The following is a 25,319-nucleotide window of genomic DNA, read 5'->3' as shown; positions in this document are numbered from 1 at the left end:
TATATTTATACAGCTTTGTACACTGGCCCTCACCCGTACGTGCCAGTTTCCCCAACCCTTCATGTTATCTCTTGCTCATCCACCCTCCCAGGCAGTCCCCCCTTTCTCCCCCCCCCTCCCAGGACGTCCCCTCCCCCCCCCCCCCCCTCCCCAAGGTTGCTGCTGCTGCTGACTGACCTTCCTCTAATGCTCCGCGAGATAGTCTAGGAACGGTTGCCATCGCCTGTAGAACCCCTGCGCAGACCCTCTCAAGGCGAACTTAATCCTCTCCAACTTCATGAAGCCAGCCATATCATTTATCCAGGCCTCCAGGCTGGGGGGCTTCGCCTCCTTCCACATTAGCAAGATCCTTCGCCGGGCTACTAGGGATGCAAAGGCCAGAATTCCGGCCTCTTTCGCCTCCTGCACTCCCGGTTCGTCCACTACTCCAAATATTTCTAGCCCCCAGCTTGGCTTGACCCGGACTTTCACCACCTGAGATATTGCTCCCGCCACTCCTCTCCAGAACCCCTCCAGTGCCGGGCATGACCAAAACATATGGACATGGTTCGCTGGGCTCCCTGAGCACCTTCCACATCTGTCCTCTACCCCAAAGAACCTACTCAACCTCGCCCCCGTCAAGTGCGCTCTGTGGACCACCTTAAATTGTATCAGGCTGAGCCTGGCACACGAGGAGGAGGAATTAACCCTACCTAGGGCATCAGCCGATAGACCATCCTCGATCTCCTCCCCCAGCTCCTCCTCCCATTTACCCTTCAACTCTTCTACCAGCGCTTCCCCCTCTTCTTTCAACTCCTGGTGTATTTCCGACACCTTGCCCTCCCCGACCCATACACCCGAGATCACCCTATCTTGAACTTCTTGTCCCGGGAGCAACGGGAATTCCCTCACCTGTCGCCTCACAAAAGCCCTCACCTGCATATATCTAAAGGCATTTCCTGGGGGTAACTCGAACTTCTCCTCCAGTGCCCCTAGGCTTGCAAACGTCCCGTCGATGAACAGGTCCCCCATTCTTCCAATCCCCGCCCAATGCCAGCTCTGGAACCCCCGGGGTCCATCTTCCCCGGGACAAACCGGTGGTTACCCCTGATCGGGGACCACACCGATGCTCCCATTGCACCCCGGTGCCGTCTCCACTGGCCCCAGATCCTTAGCGTTGCCGCCACCACCGGGCTCGTGGTATACTTTGTCGGCGAGAGCGGCAGCGGTGCCGTCACCAACGCCCCCAGGCTCGTTCCTTTACAGGACGCCATCTCCATCCACTTCCATGCCGCCCCCTCTCCCTCCATAACCCACTTGCGGATCATCGCCACATTTGCTGACAGAGAAATCTATTGATGATCTCCTTCGTGGCCACCATAACATCCCCCCCTTACGCTTGTTTCTGTCCCAGTACCCTCGCTGCAAGAAATTCCTTTCCGTCGCTTGGCAATTGGTCTGTGGTCAGTCAAGTGTGGAATCAAATCTGGTGGTGTGAACCAAATTGGGGACCTTCATTTCCGGATGGAATGCTAAAGAGTTGCTGGTGCAGGTTTCTCTTCGGGGTCCAGTTCATGTGGGGCACCAGCTTCCTCTGCTTTCATCTCCAGGTCCGGGTCCCCGATATCCAGAGGGATGGGCACTGAGTCGTCTTTGAGCTGTTGCCCGGTTCGCGTGGTGGCCACCTCCATGGCCGGTAATGAGGCTCACTCAGGAGCAGACTCCCTGCTCTTGAGGCAGTCCAGGTGTTTCTTTACAACCATACCCTGGACCTTCACTTTCTATGATAGTGTCCCCGATTTCTCCATTATGATCCGTGGACCAACCTCTAAAGTTCCTCACGTAGAACTGATCACCTGTTTCAAATGTTCTTTCTGCAGAGTCGTAATTTCTTTTCTGGTTCCCTCGTTCGGACTCCACCCTCCCCACCAGGTTTTGGAATAGTAGGCTTATTCTCATACGGAACCATCGTCCCATTAGCAGTTCTGCATGGGTGATTCCAGTAGTTGTGTGAGGAATGGGCCTATAATCGAATAAAAATCAGGCCAATGTGGTCTCCATGGCTGCTGCAGGTTGCTTCTTCATGCCAGTTTTAAAAGTCTGCATCGGCCGTTCTGCCAGCCCATTTGACGACTGGTGCTGTTCTGACGTGTCTGATGGCATCGGATAGCATGAGATTTCGGAACTCACTACTGGTGAAGGCAGTGCCAACATCGACAACTAGGACTTCTGGCATTCCGCGCATGCAGAAGCTCTCTAATTTTGCAACTGTAGCGTGGAAAACAGTGGAGCTCATGCAGTGCATCTCCAGCCACTTGGAGTATGCCTATACTAGGATCAAAACATAAAAGGCACGGTAACGTTCATGTGCATTCACAATCTTAGTCTGCCAGGCTACTCCCATGGATGTAATTAGGCTGAGGGAGGGAGTTTTTAATTCTCCTGGCACAGATTTCACCATCTCACCAGGTCCATGATGTCTGAGTCAAGGCCGGGCCACCAGACGTAGGTGCTGGCGAAAAGTTTCACTTTTGATACTTCAGAATGGCCATTATGTAGTTCCATAAGTATCAGACACCAGCCTGGGCAAGAGGCAACTACTCATGAGTCCAGTGAATGACATTGTCCTCAACACCGAGCTTGTCTTTATTAGTCAGATAGGGTTTCATTTCTTCTGAGGCTTATCCTCCGTATCCACCATTCAGGATCAGGTACTTTAGTTTAGACAGAGTTGGATCTTTTGGCAATCAGGCTTAATTTGCTTTGTGGACACTGACAAACTCTAGAAAGAACATAGGGTCATCGCGACCACTTCCAGTGCCTGTAAAGGAGCCAGGTCCTTGGGCAGAAGATGTCATTGGCGTTAGCTACTCGAGTTCCAGGTTGGTGCTCTAAAGGTATTCATAACATGCAAGTAATAGGGCCCAACACTGTATCCGGGCGGAGGAACTAGGGGGATTGCTTTATCCTTTTTTAAAAGTTCCAATGAGGGCTCATGGTTGGTTACTATTATGAAACATCTGCTGTAGATGTGTTGGTGGAATTGTTTTATTCCAAACACGACTGCCAAGCCCTCTTTCTCATTTTGAGACCGCCTCTGCTCAGCATCCAAAAGGATCCTGGATGCGTATATGATGGGACTTTCCGTTCCGTTTTCCAGCGGGTGTGAAAGTACCGACCCAACCCCGTAAGGGGAAGCATCACATGTCAAAAATAGTTCCTTCTTTGGGCCAAAAGGGGCCAATAAGTTGGATGACAGCAATTGTTGTTTAACTTTATTGATAGCCTCCATCTGGTGCCTCCCAAGACCATCTTTAATACTTCATAGCAAGGTATGCAAGGGGATCAGTAAGTTGGCCAAATTCGGGATATATTTCCCACAATAATTTACAAATCTCAGGAAGAAATTTAATTCCTAAGTGTTTCTTGGAGATGCTGCTTCCTTGATGACCTTTACCCAGTCCTCCACCAAATGTGAACCTTTTTTATCCACCCGATAGCCTACGTCGGTCACTTCATTTGCGTGAAAACCACATTTCTCCCTCTTCAGGTGTACACTAGCTCTTGGGAATCTCCACAAAACTTTTTCTAGGTTCGCCAGGTGCTCTTATTTTGAAGTCCCCGTGACCAGGACGTCATCCAAGTCCCACACCCAGTCTGAAGATTTCTAACCAGTTCAGCCTGATCCACTGGAGCCAATCTCTCCCCATTACGCTTGGTCCTTATTCCCCACACAATGATGCATCATTGGGGTAACAGCATTATTCTTAATTGTTCTCCCCATGTAGGTGGCTAGTCCAGCTTTCATATCTTCAAACTCAGGAGTTGAATACCAGTTTGGAGGTGATCATATGTTTGCTCCCCGATAACAGAGGCCACATCTCCCAATCCCACTTTCATTTTCAATGGATGACCATTTACCAGCAGTTCCACCATCATTGGGGGGGACATTGGTCGCGATGATGCCATTTAGTTGTCCTGTTTCTGGAAGTGGATATATCTGCCAGGTGTGGGCCATTACTGGCCTTGTCTTCTTCCCTGAATAGCACATGTTTTGCCGATCTGTGTTGGCTGTGGTGTTTTATAGTGATTGCGTCAATCCATCATCTGGTATCTGCAACCTTCCATAACATCCCAAGCATCCTTGGGGCCATCATTGCATTCCTTTAATTGCCAGGTGATGCGAGTTGAGCTCTGATATTGTTATTGGCTATCTGATATCTTATTTATACAAGTTCCCTCAGTTGAGGAACGGTCCGACTTCCGGTGACAGGGATGTGCTGAGCCAACGCATACAAGGTGGCTCTCCTCCGAGGAACTAGAAAATAGGAACTATTAATCGAAATTAGCTCACAAAAATCGAACAAAAGCATCCCCTCACCCACTACAATACATGGACAAGGAGAAATGTCAGGAAGCAGTAGCTACAGAGGCCGCAGAGACCAAAATCTGCTGCAAAGGACAGGAGAAGTGAGCGAGCAGATCAGTGGACCCACGAGGCGAGGGGTGTGGTCAGCCACACCTGAGAGAGGGAGACCAGTAACCAGGGAAACCAGGTTTCCCCCCACCCCCCTCCCCACACCCCCTCAAAAGGATGGATGGAGAAGGTGCCACACAAAATGCTAATAAGTTCTTAGAGATAGAGGTAACATATCAGCATGAATAGAGGATTGGTTAACGGATAGGAAGCAGAAAGTGAGCATAAACAGGGCATTTTAAAATTGGCAGGCTCTAACTAGTGGAGTGCTGTAAGAAGCTATACAATCTATATCAATGCCTTGGCTGAAAAGACAGAAAATAATGCATATAAGTTTGGTGATGAAGGGCTGCATGGTGGCACAGTGGTTAGCACTGCTGCCCACTGTTGTGTTATTCACTCTGGGGTAACACGAACTGCAACACGATGCAGTTAAATGATCAAGCATACACCAAACGTAGGCATTGGTTCAATAAGATATATTGAACTTCAGTAACGAAGCACACAGCTGCCTGTGGGTTGACTCTCTACTACTCTAAGTAAACTAACATTAACTATCTAGACCAGGCTAGCTCTGATCCACATGTAGAAGGTGTTGAATGATTTGTACACCCTGACTGTCACTACAGTTGTCACCAGTGGAAAGAGGCGGAGTGCTGATGCCTCTTTTGTTTTATAGTTGGAAGCCCCCCTCTGGTGTTCTGTCTGGTGATTGGTCGTCTTCTGTTCTGTATGTTGATTGGCTCACCTGGGTTTCTGTCACTGCCTGCTATAACCTCATGATGTGCGTGGGTGCATATTATGACATCCCCCTTTTTAAAAATATTTGTCGGCTGCTTAGAGCATAAACGACATATTTACACAAGTAACAATTTACAGCAATTGGTGAGTGAATGGATATGTATATGTAAGGTGTCTAGCGTGCAGAAACATAACAGTATATATACAAAGGAACTATTTATAAGTCCAGTTGTTGGGGCTGTCGTCGGGTTCTTGTGGACCGCCTGAGAGGTGGAGGCGGGGATGATGGTGTCTTGACAGGTTGGCATGCAGCCAGATTGGTGGCCTCGTGGAGCGAGGTGTCCGGATAAGGCAGAATGACATCTGGGAATGTGAGATCCAGTGGTGGGCAGGCAAGTTTGTGTAGTGCCCTTCTGTTGCGCCGGACAATAGACCCATCAGCCATGCGAACCACAAACGATCTGGGAGCAGCCTGCCGAACAACAACAGCTGGAGCTGACCAGCCTCCATCAGGCAACTTGACGCGAACAGTGTCCTTCGGAGAGAGCACGGGCAGATCAGTAGCATGAGCATCATATGTCACCTTTTGCCGGTTTCTGATTTGCTGCATCTTTTTCAGCACTGGAAGGTGATCCAGGTCAGGTACATGAATAGCCGGAACAGTCGTCCGCAGGTTACGATTCATAAGGAGCTGTGCCGGAGACATACCATTGGACAGAGGGGTTGCCCTGTATGCCAGAAGAGCAAGATTAAAGTCCGAAGCTGAGTCCACAGCCTTACAGAACAATTGCTTCACAATATGGACCCCTTTTTCGACCTTCCCATTAGATTGCAGGTAATGCGGGCGAGGTGATGTGCTGGAAGTGGTATTGCTTTGCGAAGTTGGACCATTCTTGACTATAGAAACAGGGACCGTTGTTGCTCATAACCGTGAGCGGGATTCCATGCCTAGCAAATGCCTCCTTGCAGGCCTTTATGACAGTCCTGGATGTTAGGTCAGACAGTTTCACTACCTCGGGGTAACTGGAAAAGTAATCTATTATCAGAACGTAGTCACGCCCGTTGGCATGAAAAAGGTCAACACCGACCTTAGACCACGGAGAGGTCACGATCTGTGCTGCTGGAGCGTTTCTTTGGGCTGAGCAAGCTGGAAGCGCTGGCAGGTCGCGCAATTGAGGACCATGTTTGATATATCCTCATTGATGCCGGGCCAATAGACTACCTGCCGGGCCCTGCACCTGCACTTCTCAATACCGAGGTGTCCCTCGTGTATCTGCGTGAGCACCAAGCTCTGGAGGCTGCGCGGAATGACGACGCGATCCAATTTCAGGAGGATCCCCTCGATAACAGTCAGGTCATCCTTTACATTATAGTATTGGGGTCATTGCCCTTTCTGCCAGCCATTCGTGAGGTGATGTATGACCCGCTGCAGAAGAGGGTCCTTGGCGGTCTCTTCTCGAATGATGACGAGTCGTTCGTCGGATGACGGGAGGGTGCTGGCACAGTTGCACCTGTGCCTCAATGTCGTGTATGAAGTCTACCTGCTCATATGGCGAGGTGTTGGCACGCGACAGGACATCCGCGATGATGAGCTCCTTTCCAGGTGTGTAAACCAGTTTAAAGTAATACCTGCGGAGTCGAAGGAGAATGCGCTGGAACCTGGGTGTCATGTCATTTAAGCCCTTGTGTATAATGTGCACCATGAGTCTGCGGTCCGTCTTGTTGCTAACTTTTGTTTGGCTCTTAATTTGGCTCTGTTTAATCACGTTTGCTCAAGAGTCGCCAGGTATCTTTCGACACCGCCACAAGGTTCAGAACCGAATACTGATCAATGACTCGATACACCAGTTAGTAAGTTCAAAAGCAATGCTCATTTATTTACGCACAGTCAAATCTACTCATGCATAAACTCTACAAACTAAACTACCACTATTACTAAAGCCTATACTTAGCTTCGGGCGCCCACTCAGTCAGAGGAACAATGGCCGTTGCTCGGTTCTGAGGCTGCTGGGTTGAGCTGTTTACAGGGTAGCAACTAGGAGCGTCTATCATGTAGCGTGGTTGACTTGGGACTTACTTGGTCTGATGCAGCGCTAGGCAGGTCTCTTTCTTCAGTGAGAGCCAAAGCCAAAGGAGGGCGTTCTCCCTTGGGGGATACATTTTGTACTAAAAGGGCTTCGCGCGCTTTTGGGCAGGCCTTGAACTTGGCCTCAACTAACTGGGTCTTTCCCAATCATCTGTACTGATTTTCCTCTCATAGAGGGGTGGTTCCCTGATCGCTGGACGTGTCCTGGTGACTGTCAGTCTGCTATGACTTAGCTTCTTCTGACGCCGGGGAGTCTACCTTAACATTGTGTATCTAAATGTTTCCCTTTTGTCCCCGGAGATGGCTCATTAGTATGTAGATTGTTTGGTGGTTTCTGTCGTGTCTGAGAGTTTAATCTTCTAATCAACAGACAGAGCTTGCACCTGCTTGTTTCTTAGCATTGTCCAATTTTCCCTGCATTGTTTGCGAGTGTCTATTTTGTAATCGGGACTTGGCCATCCCAGATGGCTACACACCCTCCTTGTGATCCTCAACGCGAAGCATGAAGGATCACATTACTATGGCGTCTTCATCCTCTGACCAGCCGGGGCACCCATACAGCAGAGGGCAGTAGAGTGGAGCTGCTGATGGCTGTTGCAGGGGAAATTTGCATACGTCCGTGTGCTCTCCCTAACTTGAAGGTGTACCTGAGCAAGGGACCCTAGCTGTTCAAGTGAAGACAAGCATCCAGCAGAGGGCAGTAGAGCGGAGATGCTGATTGGTTGTTGCGGGGGAGTAATTTGCATACGTCCGTGTGCTCACAAAGAACAAAAGAACAAAGAAATGTACAGCACAGGAACAGGCCCTTCGGCCCTCCAAGCCCGTGCCGACCATGCTGCCCGACTAAACTACAATCTTCTACACTTCCTGGGTCCGTATCCCTCTATTCCCATCCTATTCATGTATTTGTCAAGATGCCCCTTAAATGTCACTATCGTCCCTGCTTCCACCACCTCCTCCGGTAGCGAGTTCCAGGCACCCACTACCCTCTGCGTAAAAAACTTGCCTCGTACATCTACTCTAAACCTTGCCCCTCTCACCTTCAACCTATGCCCCCTAGTAATTGACCCCTCTACCCTGGGGAAAAGCCTCTGACTATCCACTCTGTCTATGCCCCTCATAATTTTGTAGACCTCTATCAGGTCTCCCCTCAACCTCCTTCGTTCCAGTGAGAACAAACCGAGTTTATTCAACCGCTCCTCATAGCTAATGCCCTCCATACCAGGCAACATTCTGGTAAATCTCTTCTGCACCCTCTCTAAAGCCTCCACATCCTTCTGGTAGTGTGGCGACCAGAATTGAACACTATACTCCAAGTGTGGCCTAACTAAGGTTCTATACAGCTGCAACATGACTTGCCAATTCTTATACTCAATGCCCCGGCCAATGAAGGCAAGTATGCCGTATGCCTTCTTGACTACCTTCTCCACCTGTGTTGCCCCTTTCAATGACCTGTGTACCTGTACTCCTAGATCTCTTTGACTTTCAATACTCTTGAGGGTTCTACCATTCACCGTATATTCCCTACCTGCATTAGACCTTCCAAAATGCATTACCTCACATTTGTCCGGATTAAACTCCATCTGCCATCTCTCCGCCCAAGTCTCCAAACAATCTAAATCCTGCTGTATCCTCCGACAGTCCTCATCGCTATCCGCAATTCCACCAACCTTTGTGTCGTCTGCAAACTTACTAATCAGACCAGTTACATTTTCCTCCAAATCATTTATATATACGACAAAGAGCAAAGGTCCCAGCACTGATCCCTGTGGAACACCACTGGTCACAGCCCTCCAATTAGAAAAGCATCCTTCGATTGCTACTCTCTGCCTTCTATGGCCTAGCCAGTTCTGTATCCACCAAGCCAGCTCACCCCTGATCCCGTGTGACTTCACCTTTTGTACTAGTCTAGCATGAGGGACCTTGTCAAAGGCCTTACTGAAGTCCATATAGACAACATCCACTGCCCTACCTGCATCAATCATCTTAGTGACCTCCTCGAAAAACTCTATCAAGTTAGTGAGACACGACCTCCCCTTCACAAAACCGTGCTGCCTCTCACTAATACGTCCATTTGCTTCCAAATGGGAGTAGATCCTGTCTCGAAGAATTCTCTCCAGTAATTTCCCTACCACTGAAGTAAGGCTCACCGGCCTGTAGTTCCCGGGATTATCCTTGCTACCCTTCTTAAACAGAGGAACAACATTGGCTATTCTCCAGTCCTCCGGGACATCCCCTGAAGACAGCGAGGATCCAAAGATTTCTGTCAAGGCCTCAGCAATTTCCTCTCCAGCCTCCTTCAGTATTCTGGGGTAGATCCCATCAGGCCCTGGGGACTTATCTACCTTAATATTTTTTAAGACACCCAACACCTCGTCTTTTTGGATCTCAATGTGACCCAGGCTATCTACACACCCTTCTCCAGACTCAACATCTACCAATTTCTTCTCTTTGGTGAATACTGATGCAAAGTATTCATTTAGTACCTCACCCATTTCCTCTGGCTCCACACATAGATTCCCTTGCCTATCCTTCAGTGGGCCAACCCTTTCCCTGGCTACCCTTTTGCTTTTTATGTACGTGTAAAAAGCCTTGGGATTTTCCTTAACCCTATTTGCCAATGACTTTTCGTGACCCCTTCTAGCCCTCCTGACTCCTTGCTTAAGTTCCTTCCTACTTTCCTTATATTCCACGCAGGCTTCGTCTGTTCCCAGCCTTTAGCCCTGACAAATGCCTCCTTTTTCTTTTTGACGAGGCCTACAATATCTCTCGTCATCCAAGGTTCCCGAAAATTGCCGTATTTATCCTTCTTCCTCACAGGAACATGCCGGTCCTGAATTCCTTTCAACTGCCACTTGAAAGCCTCCCACATGTCAGATGTTGATTTGCCCTCAAACATCCGCCCCCAATCTATGTTCTTCAGTTCCCGCCTAATATTATTATAATTAGCCTTCCCCCAATTTAGCACATTCAAGCTAGGACCACTCTTATCCTTGTCCACCAGTACTTTAAAACTTACTGAATTGTGGTCACTGTTACCGAAATGTTCCCTACTGAAACATCTACCACCTGGCCGGGCTCATTCCCCAATACCAGGTCCAGTACCGCCCCTTCCCTAGTTGGACTGTCTACATATTGTTTTAAGAAGCCCTCCTGGATGCTCCTTACAAACTCCGCCCCGTCTAAGCCCCTGGCACTAAGTGAGTCCCAGTCAATATTGGGGAAGTTGAAGTCTCCCATCACCACCACCCTAACTTGAAGGTGGTTTGTGGAGGAGCTGTTGTCAAGTGACACTTAAACCCGAAACACTTCTTCAGTGTTTCCCTCCCTACCCCCTCCTCTAACCAAAAAAAACAACCGCTGTAAAGATCAAGAGGAAGGTTCGAGGGCAGGTAGAAGTAGAAAGAAGTTGAACCATGATGTCACACCCTACAGGTTAGGGATTGGCTGGTGACTGGTAAGTAGTTTTTCTTTTATTTTCCCTCAGGTGTTATCGTGCGGGGCGCCAAAGTTGCTGAGTGAGTGCTTGCTGAGAAGGGGAGTGAATAACAGGTAAGCTCATTTTCTTTTTTTATCTAGAGGGTATGGCAAGGAAGGTCGTGCAATGTTCCTCCTGCAGAATGTTTGAGGTGAGGGACGCCGTCAGTGTCCCTGCTGATTTCATCTGTGGGAAGTGCACCCATCTCCAGCTCCTCAGAAACCGCGTTAGGGAACTGGAGCTGGAGCTGGATGAACTTCGGATCATTCGGGAGGCAGAGGTGGTCATAGATAGAAGCTTCAGGGATGTAGTTACTCCGAAGCATAAAGATAGATGGGTGACGGTGAGAGGGCCTGGGAGGAAGCAGTCAGTACAGGGATCCCCTGTGGTTGTTCCCCTTAGTAACAAGTATACCGCTTTGGATACTGTTGGGGGGGGGGGACTTACCAGGGGTAAGCCATGGGCTACAGGTCTCTGGCACAGAGTCTGTCCCTGTTGCACAGAAGGGAAGGGGGGAGAGGAGTAGAGCATTAGTCATAGGAGACTCCATAGTTAGGGGGATAGATAGGAGATTCTGTGCGAACGAGAGAGACTCGCGGTTGGTGTGTTGCCTCCCAGGTGCCAGGGTGCGTGATGTCTCGGATCATGTTTTCGGGATCCTTAAGGGGGAGGGGGAGCAGCCCCAAGTCGTGGTCCACATAGGTACCAACGACATAGGTAGGAAAAGGGATAGGGATGTAAGGCAGGAATTCAGGGAGCTAGGGTGGAAACTTAGATCTAGGACAAACAGAGTTATTATCGCTGGGTTGTTACCCGTGCCACGTGATAGCGAGATGAGGAATAGGGAGAGAGAGGAGTTGAACACTTGGCTACAGGGATGGTGCAGGAGGGAGGGTTTCAGATTTCTGGATAATTGAGGCTCATTCTGGGGTCGGTGGGACCTCTACAAACGGGATGGTCTACACCTGGACCAGAGGGGTACCAATATCCTGGGGGGGAAATTTGCTACTGCTCTTCGGGAGGGTTTAAACTAGTTCAGCAGGGGCTTGGGAACCTGAATTGTAGCTCCAGTATACAGGAGGTTGAGAGTAGTGAGGTCATGAGTGAGGTTTCAAAGTTGCAGGAGTGTACCGGCAGGCAGGAAGGTGGTTTAAAGTGTGTCTTCTTCAATGCCAGGAGCATCCGGAATAAGGTGGGTGAACTTGCGGCATGGGTTGGTACCTGGGACTTCGATGTTGTGGCCATTTCGGAGACATGGATAGAGCAGGGACAGGAATGGTTGTTGCAGGTGCCGAGGTTTAGATATTTCAGTAAGCTCAGGGAAGGTGGTAAAAGAGGGGGAGGAGTGGCATTGTTCGTCAAGGACAGTATTATGGTGGCAGAAAGGACGTTTGATGAGGACCCGTCTACTGAGGTAGTATGGGCTGAGGTTAGAAACAGGAAAGGAGAGGTCACCCTGTTAGGGTTTTTTTATAGGCCTCCGAAAAGTTCCAGAGATGTAGAGGAAAGGATTGCAAACATGATTCTGGATAGGAGCGAAAGCAACAGGGTAGTTGTTATGGGGGACTTTAACTTTCCAAATATTGACTGGAAACGCTATAGTTCGAGTGCTTTAGATGGGTCCGTTTTTGTCCAATGTGTGCAGGAGGGTTTCCTGACACAGTATGTAGATAGGCCAACGAGAGGCAAGGCCATATTGGATTTGGTACTGGGTAATGAACCAGGACAGGTGTTAGATTTGGAGGTAGGTGAGCACTTTGGTGATAGTGACCACAATTTGATTACGTTTACTTTAGTGATGGAAAGGGATAGGTATATATCGCAGGGCAAGAGTTATATCTGGGGGAAAGGCAATTAGGATGCGATGAGGCAAGACCGAGGATGCATCAGGTGGAGAGGAAAACTGCAGGGGATGGGCACAATGGAAATGTGGAGCTTGTTCAAGGAACAGCTACTGCGTGTCCTGATAAGTATGTACCTGTCAGGCAGGGAGGAAGTGGTCGAGCAAGGGAACCGTGGTTTACAAAAGCAGTCAAAACACTTGTCAAGAGGAAGAAGGAGGCTTATGTAAAGATGAGACATGAAGGTTCAGTTAGGGCGCTTGAGAGTTACAAGTTAGCTACAAAGGACCTAAAGAGAGAGCTAAGAAGAGCCAGGAGGGGACATGAGAAGTCTTTGGCAGGTAGGATCAAGGATAACCCTAAGGTTTTCTATAGATATGTCAGGAATAAAAGAATGACTAGGGTAAGAGTAGGGCCAGTCAAGGACAGTAGTGGGAAATTGTGCTTGGAGTCCGAGGAGATACGAAAGGGGCTAAATGAATATTTTTCGTCAGTATTCACACAGGAAAAAGACAATGTTGTCGAGGAGAATACTGAGATTCATAAGGAGGAGGTGTTAGCAATTCTGGAAAGTGTGAAAATAGTCCCCTGGGCCGGATGGGATTTATCCTAGGATTCTCTGGGAAGCTAGGGAGGAGATTGCTGAGCCTTTGGCTTTGATCTTTAAGTCATCTTTGTCTACAGGAATAGTGCCAGAAGGCTGGAGGATAGCAAATATTGTCCCCTTGTTCAAGAAGGGGAGTAAAGACAACCCCGGGAACTATAGACCAGTGAGCCTTACTTCTGCTGTGGGCAACATCTTGGAAAGGTTTATAAGAGATAGGATGTATAATCATCTGGAAAGGAATAATTTGATTAGAGATAGTCAACACGGTTTTGTGGACTTCCGGGTGCGGCGATGACCAGCTAAGTCGCACGTTTCGGCAGCTCCCGGTGGAACGGACTTTTGGGCTCTTAATAGGAGCCCCATCGGCAATTTTAACGGCAAATAACACTGTGCGGTAATCCAGAAGGGAATCCCCCCTGGACACGGATGGAAAAAAGAGATGTGATTGTGATGCAGAGCAAGGTCAACAGTGAAGATTTAACTCCCGTACTGGCTGAGTTTATTCAACCAGGTCCCTCGCCTGAGGAGCGCTGACCCTCCGGTTAAATTGCCTCCAGTCAGCTCTCTCTCTGTCAAAGGGGAGAGCAGCCTATGGTCCTCTGGGACTTTTGTGACTTTTATTTCACATATACAACAAATTTAAGGAACAAAAATCCAACAAGAAAAGTGATGTAACTGTGGCGAACAAGAAAAGTTAAAGATTCCATGGGATCCGTTAGAATTCAGCAAAGGAGGACCAAGAAACTGATGAGAGCAAACTGGTGAGACACATAAAGACCGACTGGAAAAGCTTCTCCAGGAATGTGAAAAGGAAAAGATTGGCAAAGACCAGTGTGGGTCCATTCTGGGCAGAGACAGGAGAGTTTATAATGGGGAATGAGGAAATGGCAGAGAAACTAAACAATGTGTGTCTGTCTTCACAGAGGAAGATACAGAAATTGTCCCCAAAACACCAAGAACCAAGGGACTGGCAGAGAACCAAGGGCAGCATGGTAGCATAGTGGTTAGCACAATTGCTTCACAGCTCCAGGGTCCCAGGTTCGATTCCGGCTTGGGTCACTGTCTGTGCGGGTCACTGTCTGTGCGGAGTCTGCACATCCTCCCGGTGTGTGCGTGGGTTTCCTCCAGGTGCTCCGGTTTCCTCCCACAGTCCAAAGATGTGCAGGTTAGGTGGATTGGCTATGATAAATTGCCCTTCGTGTCCAAAATTGCCCTTAGTGTTGGGTGGGGTTACTGGGTTATGGGGATAGGGTGGAGGTGTTGACCTTGGGTCGGGTGCTCTTCCAAGAGCCGGTGCAGACTCGATGGGCCAAATGGCCTCCTTCTGCACTGTAAATTCTATGATTAGAAGAGAGGAAAGTAGCCGGATTGCGGTGGATCCTCAAGAGCAGCTGCCAGGAAGGCAGGCACAAAGCAAGATGGCGTCGGAAGGAGGCAGTTTAATATGGGGCCCTGACCAACAAGAGTTCCTGCGGCGTTGCGTAGATGAAATCAAAAAGGAGATGAAGAAGGAGCTGTTGGCCCCGATATTACAAGCGATTGAGGGGCTAAAGGAGGAGCAAAAGACCCAGGAACAGGAGCTTTGGGTCGTGAAGGCAAAGGCTGCTGAGAATGAGGACGACATACCGGGCCTGGTGGTGAAAACGGAGATACACGAGGCACAACACAAAAGATGTGTGGAAAGGCTGGAGGTGCTGAAGAACAATGCGAGGAGGAAGAACTTAAGGATTCTTGGTCTTCCCGAAGGTGCAGAAGGGGCGGACGTCGGGGCATATGTGAGCACGATGCTGCATTCGTTAATGGGATCAGAGGCCTCGACGGGTCCGCTGGAGGTGGAGGGAGCCTATCGGGTTATGGCGCGAAGACCGAGGGCTGGAGAAATTCCTCGAGCAATAGTTGTGAGATTTCTCCGATACAAGGACAGAGAGATGGTCCTCAGATGGGCCAAGAAAACTCGGAACAGGAGGTGGGAGAATGCGGTGATCCGCGTGTATCAAGATTGGAGTGCGGAGGTGGCGAGAAGGAGGGCAAGCTTTAATCGGGCCAAGGCGGTGTTGCATAAAAGGAAGGTCAAATTCGGAATGTTGCAACCGGCAAGACTGTGGGTCATACATCTAGGGAAACACCACTATTTTGAAACGGCAGACGAGGCGTGGACATTTATTGTTGAGGAGAAGCTGGAGTGAGCGGGCCAGAAAAAGAACGTTTGGGACAAAAGTGGGGGGGTGAATTTGTGGGACGAAGGGGGGAAAAGGGGGAAGAGAGGACTTCCCAGGTTGTTCAACCTGCGACCCTGTAACTTCTCTCTCTTCCCCATGTCGTGGGGGAGGGGGTGAGGGAGGACGAGGAGCTGTGGGCGCCGGCCATTGGGGCGGTGCCAAAAGGGGAAGCGCGGGCTTTGTTCCCGCGCTATGGTAATCATGGCGGGAACAGGAAAGCAGGAAGGAGGGGGCCTCGCACAGTGTGAGCCGAGGTCACGGGGGGAAGCCGAGGTCGGCCAGAGTTTGCTGACTTCTGGGAGCAACATGGGGGGTGAAATTACGCTAGCTTGGGATCTAGCGAGGGGGGGGGGGGGGTTAACTGGGTTGCTGCTGCTGGGGAGAAGGGGGAACTGGTACGGGAGGGGGGGTCGGGGCGGGGGGGCGCCGCCTGGGGGGGATACAGCTACGTGGGAACCGGGTGAGGAACTGGATTGAAAAAGAAAATGGCTAGTCGTCAAGGGGCGGGGGTAAAGAGCCCCCCAACCCGGTTGATCACGTGGAATGTGAGAGGGCTGAACGGGCCGATTAAGAGGGCACGGGTACTCGCACACATAAAGAAACTTAAGGCAGATGTGGTTATGCTTCAGGAGACGCATCTGAAGCTGACAGACCAGGTTAGACTTCGCAAAGGATGGGTGGGGCAGGTGTTTCATTCGGGGATAGATGCAAAAAACAGGGGGGTGGCCATACTAGTGGGGAAGCGGGTAATGTTTGAGGCAAAGACTATAGTGGCGAATAGTGGGGGCAGATACGTGATGGTGAGTGGCAAACTGCAAGGGGAGGCGGTGGTATTAGTGAACGTGTATGCCCCGAACTGGGATGATGCTAATTTTATGAGGCGTATGTTAGGACGGATCCCGGACCTAGAAGTGGGGAAGTTGGTAATGGGTGGAGACTTTAATACGGTGCTGGACCCAGGGCTGGACAGATCGAGGTCCAGGACCCGAAGGAGGCCGGCTGCAGCTAGGGTGCTTAAGGATTTTATGGTGCAGATGGGAGGAGTAGATCCCTGGAGATTTAGTAGACCTAGGAGTAAGGAGTTTTTGTTTTTCTCCTATGTACATAAAGTATTTTCACGAATAGATTTTTTTATTTTGGGAAGGGCACTGATCCCAAAGGTGACTGGGACGGAGTACACGGCTATAGCCATCTCGGATCATGCTCCACACTGGGTGGACCTGGAGATAGGGGAAGAAAAACAACAGCTTCCACCCTGGAGAATGGACATGGGATTATTGGCAGATGAGGGGGTGTGTTTAAGGGTGAGGGGGTGGATTGAAAGGTACTTGGAACATAATGATAATGGGGAGGTACAGGTGGGAGTGGTCTGGGAGGCACTGAAGGCAGTGGTTAGAGGGGAGCTGATATCTATTAGGGCACATAGAGGAAAGCAGGAGGGTAGGGAAAGGGAGCGGTTGTTGAAAGAACTTCTGAGGGTGGACAGACAATATGCGGAGGTACCGGAGGAAGGACTATTCAGGGAAAGGCAAAGGCTACATGTAGAATTTGACTTGTTGACTACGGGTAAGGCAGAGGCACAATGGAGAAAGGCACAGGGAGTACAGTACGAATATGGGGAGAAGGCGAGTAGGTTGTTGGCCCACCAACTGAGGAAAAGGGGAGCAGCGAGGGAGATAGCGGGGGTGAGAGATGAGCAGGGAGAGATGGAGCGGGGAGCGGAGAGAGTGAATGGAGTGTTCAAGGCATTTTATGAAAGATTATATGAAGCGCAGCCCCCGGACGGGAAGGAGAGAATGATGTGCTTTCTGGATCAGCTGGAATTTCCTAAGGTGGAGGAACAGGAGAGAGTGGGGCTGGGAGCACAGATTGAGACGGAGGAAGTAGTGAAAGGGATTGGAAGCATGCAGGCGGGGAAGGCCCCGGGACCAGACGGATTCCCAGTTGAATTCTATAAGAAATATTTGGACTTGCTGGCCCCGCTACTGATGAGAACCTTTAATGAGGCGAGGGAAATGGGGCAGCTGCCCCCGACTATGTCAGAGGCAACGATATCGCTCCTCCTAAAGAAGGAAAAAGACCCGCTGCAATGCGGGTCATACAGGCCCATTTCCCTCCTGAATGTGGATGCTAAGATTTTGGCCAAGGTAATGGCATTGAGGATAGAGGATTGTGTCCCGGGGGTGGTCCATGAGGACCAAACTGGGTTTGTGAAGGGGAGACAGCTAAATACAAATATACGGAGGCTGTTAGGGGTAATGATGATGCCCCCACCAGAGGGGGAAGTGGAGATAGTGGTGGCGATGGATGCCAAGAAAGCATTTGATAGGGTGGAGTGGGATTATTTGTGGGAGGTGTTGAGGAGATTTGGCTTTGGGGACGGGTATATCAGGTGGGTACAGTTGCTGTATAGGGCCCCGATGGCGAGCGTGGTCACGAATGGACGGGGGTCTGACTATTTTCGGCTCCAGAGAGGGACGAGGCATAGATGTCCTCTGTCCCCGTTATTGTTTGCATTGGCGATTGAACCCCATGGCACTGAGGGGTGCCAGGAAGTGGAGGGTAGTACTTAGGGGGGGGAGAAGAATACCGGGTATCTCTGTATGCGGATGATTTGTTGCTATATGTGGCGGACCCGGCGGAGGGGATGCCAGAGATAATGCGGATACTTGGGGAGTTTGGGGATTTTTCAGGGTATAAACTGAACATGGGGAAAAGTGAGTTATTTGTGGTGCATCCGGGGGAGCAGAGCAGAGAGACAGAGGATTTACCGTTGAGGAAGGTAACAAGGAACCTCCGGTTCCTGGGGATCCAGATAGCCAAGAATTGGGGTACATTACAAGGATTTCAAGAGATGGGACATGGTGTCCCTGTCATTGGCAGGTAGGGTGCAGGCGGTTAAAATGGTGGTCCTCCCGAGATTCCTTTTTGTGTTCCAGTGCATCCCGGTGGTGATCACGAAGGCTTTTTTCAAAAGAATTGAGAAGAGCATTATGAGTTTTGTGTGGGCTGAGAAGACCCCGAGAGTGAGGCGGGGATTCTTGCAGCGTAGTAGGGACAGGGGGGGGGCTGGCACTACCGAGCCAAAGTGAGTACTACTGGGCCGCCAATGTTTCAATGGTGTGTAAGTGGATGGGAGAAGGGGAGGGAGCGGCGTGGAAGTGATTGGAGAGGGCGTCCTGCAGGGGGACTAGCCTGCAAGCAATGGTGACAGCGCCGTTGCCGTTCTCACCAAAGAAATACACCACAAGCCCGGTGGTGGTGGCTACATTGAAAATTTGGGGGCAGTGGAGACGGCATAGGGGAGGGACGGGAGCTTCGGTGCGGTCCCCAATAAGAAACAATCATAGGTTCGTTCCGGGGAGAATGGATGGGGGATTTGGAGCATGGCAAAGAGCTGGGGTAGTACAATTAAGAGATCTATTTGTAGATGGGACGTTTGCGAGTCTGGGAGCGCTGACGGAGAAATATGGGTTGCCCCAAGGGAATGCATTTCGGTATATGCAATTGAGGGCTTTTGCGAGGCAACAGGTGAGGGAATTCCCGCAGCTCCCGACGCAGGAAGTGCAGGATAGAGTGATCTCAGAGACATGGGTGGGGGACGGTAAGGTGGCGGACATATACAGGGAGATGAGGGTCGAGGGGGAGATCATGGTAGATGAGCTGAAAGGGAAATGGGAAGAAGAACTGGGGGAGGAGATTGAGGAGGGGCTGTGGGCTGATGCCCTACGTAGGGTAAACTCATCGTCCTCGTGTGCCAGGCTAAGCCTGATACAATTTAAGGTGTTACACAGGGCGCATATGACTGGAGCACGGCTCAGTAAATTTTTTGGGATAGAGGATAGGTGTGCGAGATGCTCGAGAAGCCCAGCAAGTCACACCCACATGTTCTGGTCATGCCCGGCGCTACAGGGGTTTTGGGTGGGGGTGGCAAAGGTGCTTTCGAAGGTGGTGGGGGTCCAGGTCGAACCAAGCTGGGGGTTGGCTATATTTGGGGTTGCAGAAGAGCCGGGAGTGCAGGAGGCGAGAGAGGCTGACGTGTTGGCCTTTGCGTCCCTTGTAGCCCGGCGCAGGATATTGTTAATGTGGAAGGAAGCCAAACCCCCGGGTGTGGAGACCTGGATAAACGATATGGCAGGGTTCATAAAGTTAGAACGGATTAAGTTTGTGTTAAGGGGTTCGGCTCAGGGGTTCACCAGGTGTTCGTCGACTACCTCACAGAAAGATAGAGGGAATGGAAAAGAAGTAGATAACAGCAGCAACCCGGGGGGAGGGGGGGGAGAGGGGAGGGGGGGGGGGGAATCGGACGGACTCTCAGGGATGTTATTGTATATGTATAGGTATTTGGTATATGTAATTGTATATTGGATTGTTGGATTGTATTTTTGGAGAGTATTTATTTTGGACAAGGCAGTTGCCATTTAGTTTTGTTTTTTGTTTTTGTTTATATATTACTTATTTATTTGTTTAAAACTGGCCACGGTTATTTATATTGCTTTATTGTTGTGTAAAAGAAACACTACGTATTGTTATGTTTGGCCAAAAAACTTGAATAAAATATATATTTTTTAAAAAACACGGTTTTGTGAAGGGTAGGTCGTGCCTCACAAACCTTATTGAGTTCTTTGAGAAGGTGACCAAACAGGTGGATGAGGGTAAAGCAGTTGATGTGGTGTATATGGATTTCAGTAAAGCGTTTGATAAGGTTCCCCACGGTAGGCTACTGCAGAAAATACGGAGGCATGGGATTCAGGGTGATTTAGCAGTTTGGATCAGAAATTGGCTAGCTGGAAGAAGACAAAGCATGGTGGTTGATGGGAAATGTTCAGACTGGAGTCCAGTTACTAGTGGTGTACCACAAGGATCTGTTTTGGGGCCACTGCTGTTTGTCATTTTTATAAATGACTTGGAGGAGGGCGTAGAAGGATGGGTGAGTAAATTTGCAGATGACACTAAAGTCGGTGGAGTTGTGGACAGTGCGGAAGGATGTTACAAGTTACAGAGGGACATAGATAAGCTGCAGTGCTGGGCTGAGAGGTGGCAAATGGAGTTTAATGCAGAAAAGTGTGAGGTGGTTCATTGTGGAAGGAATAACAGGAAGACAGAGTACTGGGCTCATGGTAAGATTCTTGGCAGTGTGGATGAGCAGAGAGATCTCGGTGTCCATGTACATAGATCCCTGAAAGTTGCCACCCAGGTTGAGAGGGTTATTAAGAAGACGTACGGTGTGTTAGCTTTTATTGGTAGAGGGATTGAGTTTCGGAGCCATGAGGTCATGTTGCAGCTGTACAAAACTCTGGTGCGGCCGCATTTGGAGTATTGCGTGCAATTCTGGTCGCCGCATTATAGGAAGGATGTGGAAGCATTGGAAAGGGTGCAGAGGAGATTTACCAGAATGTTGCCTGGTATGGAGGGAAGATCTTATGAGGAAAGGCCGAGGGACTTGAGGCTGTTTTTGTTAGAGAGAAGAAGGTTAAGAGGTGACTTAATTGAGGCATACAAGATGATCAGAGGATTGGATAGGGTGGACAGTGAGAACCTCTTTCCTCGGATGGTGATGTCTAGCACGAGGGAACATAGCTTTAAATTGAGGGGAGATAGATATAAGACAGATGTCAGAGGTAGGTTCTTTACTCAGAGAGTAGTAAGGGCGTGGAATGCCCTGCCTGCAACAGTAGTGGACTCGCCAACACTAAGGGCGTTCAAATGGTCATTGGATAGACATATGGACGATAAGGGAATAGTGTAGATGGGCTTTAGAGTGGTTTCACAGGTCGGCGCAACATCGAGGGCCGAAGGGCCTGTACTGCGCTGTAATATTCTATGTTCTATGTTCTATTTTAGGCTGTACACTGTCCTATCCTATGCAACACAATTTTACCGAAACCATTTTAATTACATTCATTATCATTAAATTCTACGGGGCGCTGTGACATTAATACATGCATTACAGAAAAATAAAAAAACTGGAATCTCTAACTATTCTCAATAAGCTATCCTCATTCAAACAATCCAAAAATACAAACAATCCAAAAATAATCTATACATCTTAAACTGTACAAAATAGCAGCACACAAATTTCTCTGGCCTGGCAGTCAGACACAGAGGTTTACATCTCTTTATTCCATAGAATGCATTAAACAAATGGATGCTCTTTAATCCGTCCCAATGGGTTCGGGGGTCTGGTGAAATCCGAAAATGGGGGACCTAAATCTGTATACCGGGTGCGAGAGCGATATGCTCTCCTTCGCCATTTCTTGACTCTAAACGTTTGCACGACACTGCAAAGTATCGCCAGCACTAAGAGTGCTTCGACTACATATGAGAGTGAGTACCAGGTGATAAACTTATCACACCAGGTCGGGGTATTGCTAGCTGTCACTGGGCTAGTTATCTTGGGGTTCCGTGTATTGCAGGGATGAGAATCATTTACCATTTGTGTGGTAGGGGTCAGGGCGGTAGCGTCCCCGCGCAACTGAAGGGATCCCGCTAAGATCCATGTGAACACGAAGGCTGTCTTCATCTTTGTCGGTCTTCTTCTTTGTCTTCCTCTGGGGTTCCTGGATTTCCGAGTTCTGTGAACACAAGCATAATTTCTGTTATTATCTTGCTTAAGATCTCGTATGTCTGTCTATCTGTCCTTTGTTGCCAATTTCCCTTTATAATTGGTCACCATCTGTGACTCGCTCATTTTTTTTAAAAACCGAATGTTTGGACAAGACATCCAAGAAAAATAGTGCCATACTGCGAGCCGTCTCGCAGCCTGTGTGATTTACCATCCCGGTGTTTGAGGATGTAAGTAGCATAGGGAAGCAACCTAAGGGTTGCCGAAACCAAACAACAGAATTTCGAACGTAATGAGCCAAAATGGGGTGCGTATGGGCCGCCGCGAGTAAGAAATGGGTGGAATCCCCGAGTAGGACGGTGATCAATGCCGTATGTGCTCTACCCGAGCGTAGCTGACCAGAGGGGGTTCCTCAGGCAGGGCGGGGACCAATGCCGTTTCTCCACTGCCTGAGCAACTGGCAAGAACGGGTAAGAATGTGGTTGTCGTGGGGGGCTGCCTCGAATTAGGAGAGCAACTATGAGTCATGGTCTGTCGACAAACTAGTTCCTCTGAACTATTGTCTGGGACAAACTTGTTCCATTAACAGCCGTGGGGCGTTAAAGGAGTGGTGACGTGGGGCCGTGAAAAGCTTTCCGAGTTTACACACGACACTTAACGATAACACTAACGAACAAACATTCAACAAACATGGTGCAGGTTCCATCAGAAAGGATACCGTGTCTCTCCATCGGTTCCTTTTTTCTCCATCATCTGGACACCTCACTGCTCAATAGCGAACAGGATCGCTAAGGGATTCGTTAGGTGGGAGTCAGTCTCTAAGTCATCATCTTCTCCCGGCTGCCAAACTCTTGTCTGTAGTAACCGTGCTAAAGCTGCTTGGGGTGAATTGGGGTCCATCTCATCATTCTGGATGAGCCTGAACGAATTGGCTCGGTGCCAGAATCGTGTGTCGAGGCTGGAGCTACTATTCTTCAATCCGTAATCGTCGGGCGGTGGGTCTGGGTCGGGGGCTTTGATATCAGTGATCTCAAATGGGTCGGTAGAATCATGCTCAGATTCGCTGGGAGTGGGGCCTGGTGCAGGGGTGTAGTCGTAACATGGTATGCTGTGGCTGTCGTCATTGCGATCGCTATCACTGTCGCTGTCGCTACTGGTTGAGGGAAGGGAGAGGCGGAGTCATGCCTCTGGGGGCGGAGTTGATGTCGTGTCTGAGGACGGGCTGGAGTGGTTGGGGAGGGTAGGAATACATCATCTGTGGGCGGGACGTGATCGTCTGCTGCTGCGAGCAGGATGTGGTGTGTGTGGTTATTCTGCGAACCGTAAGCCTTGAGCTGGTTTATATGAAACCACGCAGACTTACGATTGGGATAGGTTATTTTGTATACTGATGGGCTGACTTTGTCCAAAATGGAGTATGGTCCGGAAAATTTTGGGGAAAGGAATGAACTGGGGTTGTAAAAGGAAAGCATAACTTGTTGCCCCACTGTAAACTCAGTGGCGTGTACTGTTTTGTTGAAACAAGCCTTGCTCTGTTTCTTCCTGGTTCCAAGTCTCACTGCTGCAGCGAGTTGGGCTGTCTTTATGTTCTCTAACAATTATTGAAGTGCGTTTTCATGCGTGAGGCCTGTAACTGCGGGGCTGGCCAAATCCAGTCCTAATAAATACTCAGTGCCTTTCATGGGGCGTTCGGTCATGAGGGTGTGGGGGTGTATCCTGTGGATGTAGATACCGTGTTTCTTAAAAACATCAAAGCAAATGGGAGTACTGAATCCCAGGTGCTGTTATTCTGCTGTACCATTTTCCTGAGGGTGGCTTTCAATGTCCTATTGATTTGTTCTACAATACCACTTTACTGGGGGCGGTATGCGATATGGAACTTTTGTCTCATGGCGAAAATCGTGAGGACATTTTTCATTACACGTCCGGTGAAATGGGAGCCTTGGTCGGACTCTATACTGCGTGGGAGGCCCCATCTTATAAAGATGTGGTGTGTTAATATTTTAGCCGTTGTCTTGGCCATATTAGTTCTTGACGGAAATGCTTCCACCCATTTTGTGAAGGTGTCTATGACCACCAACACATACTTGTAACCATTTCTGCACGGGGGTAGGGGTCCTATATGATTCATCTGGAGATTTGTCCAGGGTCCATTAACGGGGCGGGTATGGCTAAGTTGAGCCTTTTTAGCATATCTGTCTGGATTGTTCTGGGCACAGATTAAGCAATTCTCTACGTAGTGTGTGACATCGGTTTTTAAATTAGGCCACCAGCAAAGCGGTCTGAGGTGGGCTAGGGTGGGTTCAATTCCTCGGTGTCCATGATTGTCATGGAACTGACAAATGATCTGGTTCCTGTCCTGGCTGGGAGCTATATAAATGCCATCCTTTAAAATCACACCGTCGTGTGTGGTGATTGTGTTTTTAAACTTGTCGTACGGGGCTGGAAAGGTTTCCTTTAAAACTTCCCTTAGTGTCTCGTCCTCTTTCTGGGCCTTCGCTAAATCCTGAATGTTGGTCTGTGAGACCTGAACTGCGTGTACTGGGGTGTTTTCGGGGGGGGTTCCAAAAATAACCATGCCCGGAGCCTGCCTTCGCTCGGGCGTCTGCATTAACGTTACCAGGGTGAGGAAGAACGGTGATGACTGCGAACCTTAATTATTCCGTATTTCCTATCCTTCCCTGTCTGTAGGATATGGAGGAGTAATGGGGCTGAGGGTAGGGGTTTGCCATCCGCGGAAACAAATTCTCTTGTTTCCCAGAATGGTAGGAACTCTGTCAAACTATTGCAGACATACAAGCTGTCCGAATAGATGTCTGCTGGGGTGGGGAACGAGTCTGCGTGGTCTTCAATATATGCAATCGCTGCCAGCTCTGCTGCCTGCGAGCCTACGTGTCCTGGCAACTTGAAGGAAATTTCATCTAGGGCGCGTCCCTGCGTGTCCTCTACGTAAATACCGCAACCGGTAATTCTCTCTCCATTTAACACTGTGGAGGAGCCAGCCACATATATCTTCAGGGTTGTGCACGTGTCTGTGGGCTGGGGTCTCTGGGGTGTACTACCTGTTTTCCTGGGGGGTGTTTTGAGAATAAATGGGCCTGTGTTCTGTTTCATGATGATGATCTCACATTCATGACGGGTGCCTGCGTACTGTAAATTATCGGCAAGGAATGTGTGGGTTTGGTTCTCTTTACCGTGATGTCCCTTCCCTGTAAAAGAAGGGTCCAATGGGCTGCGCAGATTTGGCTGACTGTGCCATCTTTAAGTCGGCTGTCTAACAATAACTGTGTCGGTGTGTGTTCTGTGAGGATGGTGATGGGGTTGAG

General features: G+C 49.4%; 1 long non-coding RNA gene across 1 annotated transcript in view; it reads left to right on the top strand.

Moving 5' to 3' along the window:
- The window catches only part of LOC140391633 (uncharacterized), a 48,625-nt gene that overhangs the window by 11,431 nt on the left and 11,875 nt on the right, over window positions 1-25,319 (top strand). The window contains exon 2 of the long non-coding RNA XR_011935143.1: window positions 10,771-10,835. This is a non-coding gene — a long non-coding RNA (uncharacterized lncRNA). The remainder of the gene's footprint in view (window positions 1-10,770; window positions 10,836-25,319) is intronic.

Source organism: Scyliorhinus torazame, chromosome 15, assembly GCF_047496885.1.
Source record: "Scyliorhinus torazame isolate Kashiwa2021f chromosome 15, sScyTor2.1, whole genome shotgun sequence".
In the NCBI taxonomy this organism is placed as follows: domain Eukaryota; kingdom Metazoa; phylum Chordata; class Chondrichthyes; order Carcharhiniformes; family Scyliorhinidae; genus Scyliorhinus; species Scyliorhinus torazame.
The sequence above is the reverse complement of the archived record's forward strand: the minus strand, read 5'-3'. Positions and strand labels throughout refer to the sequence as shown.